Raw genomic sequence first — 4,462 nt, forward strand, 5'->3', positions numbered from 1 at the left:
ACTTCCCTTGAGTGATCTTTATAATTATACTCCATTGGGATGACATTCACTGTCGCACCCGAGTAGACTTGGCACACCACTTTGCTTCCGCTAATCAACATTTCCACTTTAATTACATTTTGTTTCTCACCATAGATTGCCACAATTTGTAGCAGATTTATGTCAGGCAGTGTTTTGTTTAATGACAGCTACTACAAGTATTATCCCTGCTGTCTAACTGAATACCAGACACTACGCCATACCTGATGTTGAAAGGCCCCATCTACTCATCAGCCCGTTTTATCGAGATGTAGCTACCAGATTTTCTTCCAGGCATCTCTTCGGGGGAGGGGGGGGGGGGGCTAAGCCCCCCGAAAAAATTCTACCGCCCCCCTCCCCCGAACGAAATAAAATTTATATAATTTATATAGAAAATATATACTTTTAACAGTGTCCGCCCCCCCCCCCCGAAGAAAGTCTATCGCCCCTACCCCCCCCCCCCCCCCCCCGAAAATTTCAAGTGCCCCCCGGAGAAAAAAGTCAGGAAGAAACACTGGTAGCTACGAGTATAAACGAATGCGTAAGAAACTAAAAACACTAAGTATATAATTGCCTCACAACTACCAATAAATTTACAAAGTAAACCTTCTAAATAGGTTATCGGATCAATATATTACCTACCAACTGTATCAAGTATTATCTCTGATTATCTCTGGTATACAGCGTACGTTTAGCTCTTATCTATATAAATGCACCCGTCTCAGAACAAAGCAAGTCAGGATGGCCGAGTGGTCTAAGGCGCCAGACTCAAGGGTAATCACCTTCCTGTGAAACGCAGGCGAGTGTTCTGGTCCACGAATGTGGGCGTGGGTTCAAATCCCACTTCTGACAATCTTTTTGGTTGAAATAACTTCGTACTATCTTATCTTTTAAATAATATTATTTAAACAGAATAAATGTTTTAATGCAACTCTATGCTCTTAAACTTTTCCTAACCTTTAAAATCTATGCTAAACTATTATACTGGGCTTATACTACGCCTTTAAACTCTAGGCATAACGCGTGTACTAGGCTTATACTTGGCCTTTAATCTCTAGGCTTAGCGCGTGTACTAGGCTTATACTTGGCCTTTAATCTCTAGGCTTAACGCGTGTACTAGGCTTATACTAGGTCATTATATGAAAGTAATTATCAACTATTGTTACTACTGTTTAGACGAATTAAAACAAATTACGGGTGATGGGTAGGGTTTTTGTGATGCCGAGTGGTTGAAAGATACATTACATAATAACATATCTTTTTAACTATCACTGTACCGAGCTCGTTCTGTCGTTACACAACATCGTTGGCAATGTTTATACAGCGAGTCGAAAAGCTAACCAGGAATATACAACATAATAAACCGGGAGTGATCTCCCCTAAACTTTCTCGAATATTCTTATGTAGATATAGATAATACTTTTAATCCATTTTTAATTACTTAAAATTTTTAAAATAGAAAAGAATCTAGTAGAAAAAATAATTGCACACCAAGTGAACGCCAAATAAAATGTGTATAATAGTGCGGAATATTATTAGTAGTTTTTAAATTCACATGCGTTTTTTGAGAAATCGGAAATAGCCTAAATTACTACTTCCGGTCAACGGAAGTTACTCAAAATATGATAAAAGGCAGAGAATTAAATCTTTTACTTATATGCGAAATTTCATGTATCTATCTGAAATAGTACTCAAGTTATAGACTTTTGAAAAATTGAAAGTAGAAACAGTTCCACTTCCGGTTATCGGAAATCGCTCAAAAGTTGATACACAACTGCAAATTTGATATAATACTTCTATATGAAATTTCATCAACCACCCAGCTGTAACTGTACTCAAGTTATCGTGTTCACAGACACACAGACACACATTCATACACACACACACACACACACACACACACACATGCATAGGGACAAGATTGCAAAACTATGTTTTTCCAACTCAGGGAGGTGTAAAACGTCGAGATTAGCACAAATCTCGATTTTTGTTTGCGCGCGATTACAATACTTTCTCTATACTTTGTATACTAGAAGGTAAAAATAGACTGAGCTTAATGTTACAAAAGGTGTTTGCAGACATTGTGGCAGAGTATTTGTTCAATAAACTTAAGAACAAAGCTATGGTACATGTCCCGTGAGATATAAGAAGTTTGTTCAGACTCCCAAGGATCTCGTACAGATATCACATATGATATGACGAGGTCCGTGAACACTAATGTGAATGGTTGTTTTGAGAACCTCTCAAGTATCGTCAAGGAAAGGCAAGCAACTCAGTTGGTATGGGCATGTGACACGAGCCAGCAGCTCAAAAATTAAACCGGGAGTGATCTCTCATAAACTTTCTCGAATATTCTAATATAACACTACGGGATATGGCAACTCGGGATATAGACAATATTTTAAATCTATTTTTAATTACTTAAACTTTTTATAATAGAATAGAATCTCGTGGAAAAAAAAGAATTGCACACCAAGTGAACGCCAAATAAAATGTACATAATAGTGCGGGATATTATTAGTACTTTATAAATTCACATGCGTTTTTTTTTTTTGTTGAGAAATCGGAAATAGCGTAAATTACTACTTCCGGTCAAATTACTCACAATTTAATAGAAGGCGGAGAATTAGATCTTTTATTTACATGTGAAATTTCATTTATGTAACTGAAATAGTACTAAAGTTATAAGTTTTTTTGTTCTTGGTTGGACAAAGGCTATGGAAGCAAATCCAAAAAGAAAAGCAGGCTGAAATCGGAGTCAATGGCCTCAATGGCGCATAACCAGTTGACACGTAACGCTTAATTGTGTTGGAGGCGTGGTCGAGTCGGCAAAAAGCTCATGGTTGATAAATTCGAACAAAGTCTCGATAAAACCCACTGGCAGATAAATCTCGATCCGCTTCTACACTAATAATTAAGAACGAAGAAGAAGAAGAAAGATAGGTTTTTGAAAAAATTGAAAGTAGAAAAAGTTCCACTTCCGGTTATCGTAAAATGCTCAAAAGTTGATACGGATCTACGATTTTGATATAATACTTAAATATCAACAGCTGTAACTGTACTCAAGTTAATGTGTTTACAGACACACACACACATACACACACACTCAGACATACGGACAAGATTGCAAAACTACATTTTTCTGACTCAGGGAGCCCTATAACGTCGACATTTGCAAAAATCTCGTTTTTTTTTTTTTGTTTTTTTTTTGCACGATTTCAAGACTTTATACTTCGTATATACGAGAAAGTAAAAACAACCACTGATGCAAGGCAGGGTGCCAGGAGGGAGAAGGTGAGGGAGGTAAAGACGTCTTTGGTTGCAGGACACCAGGGTATGGACTGGGCTGCCCGTCGGAGAATTTATCAAAGCAGCCTAATGGGCAAAATTTATGGAGAGGTCGTTTGTGTTGATCAACGACACCCTCCCCCCCCCCCCCCCCCCCACCACTTTAATGATGATTGAGTGACTGAATGTCTTAAATTTGGACAATACAGTAACAGCTTGGTTGTAAATAAATGGTATGAGTATGTATGTGTATTAGCGTGACAAATGTGTGTGTGTGTGTGCGTATGTTTGTTGGCGTGACGTCAAAACATGGCAGATTTCTGAAGGTCAAATATTCGCTGATAACCTACACATAAAACAGTGGTCTGAATGTTTATAAAATGCTGATGTCCTTTTTAAAATAAACGTTTTGCAGCTAGACATGCAGGTCTGCGTAGATTATTTTTAAACTTGATCCCAGTAAACCTTAAAATGTATCCTATAACAGACTGCAATTACTTGTTGATACCAATGTAGGACCAACATTCGAACAACAGGAAGAACGTGCTGTTGTACTGACTGCAAGTGTAGCGCTCAACTATAAACATTAGCATTAGGTCTACATAATTAAAACTATAGCTGTTTATACCATTGAATATGTAATACACATCTACCTTGATCAAGTCAGGATGGCCGAGCGGTCTAAGGCGCCAGACTCAAGGTTAATAACCTTCTTGTGCTACACATGTGAGTGTTCTGGTCCACGAATGTGGGCGTGGGTTCAAATCCCACTTCTGACAAATACTTTTAATGTTGGATATATATTTCGGTTTTTTAGTTTTTGTTTCTCATTATCACGGTGGAGGCAGTTGAAGACACAGATCTCGAGATAACATTTGTAGATTGCACGTTTTTAAACATGGTTAATTATTCACAGCTCATAATTTTATATTAAAACGATGTTAATAGTTCCATTTGTTTTTTTTTTACATATTTTGTTTTATAAAAATGTAATTAATTTTTTTTTCCCTCTGTGTTTGAATTACGAATATGTCATACTTAGGAGAAATAAGATTAAAACAAATACGTTTTAAAAGATAATCACCAAATTTATTACCATAATGTATGTAACAGCAATGTCAATAGTAATTAATAAAATAACTGTTTAAAAGACAAA

General features: G+C 36.8%; 2 non-coding genes across 2 annotated transcripts; both read left to right on the top strand.

Moving 5' to 3' along the window:
- Positions 1 to 753: 753 nt before the first annotated feature.
- Positions 754 to 870, top strand: Trnal-caa (transfer RNA leucine (anticodon CAA)). The gene is made up of 2 exons: positions 754 to 791; positions 825 to 870. It is a non-coding gene; the product is annotated as a tRNA-Leu (tRNA).
- Positions 871 to 3,968: 3,098 nt separating this feature from the next.
- On the top strand, positions 3,969 to 4,085 carry Trnal-caa (transfer RNA leucine (anticodon CAA)). The gene is made up of 2 exons: positions 3,969 to 4,006; positions 4,040 to 4,085. It is a non-coding gene; the product is annotated as a tRNA-Leu (tRNA).
- The last annotated feature ends 377 nt before the right edge of the window (positions 4,086 to 4,462 follow it).

Source organism: Physella acuta, unplaced genomic scaffold (assembly GCF_028476545.2).
Source record: "Physella acuta isolate Inbredline_101_S28 unplaced genomic scaffold, ASM2847654v3 ptg001020l, whole genome shotgun sequence".
Taxonomy (NCBI): Eukaryota; Metazoa; Mollusca; class Gastropoda; family Physidae; genus Physella; species Physella acuta.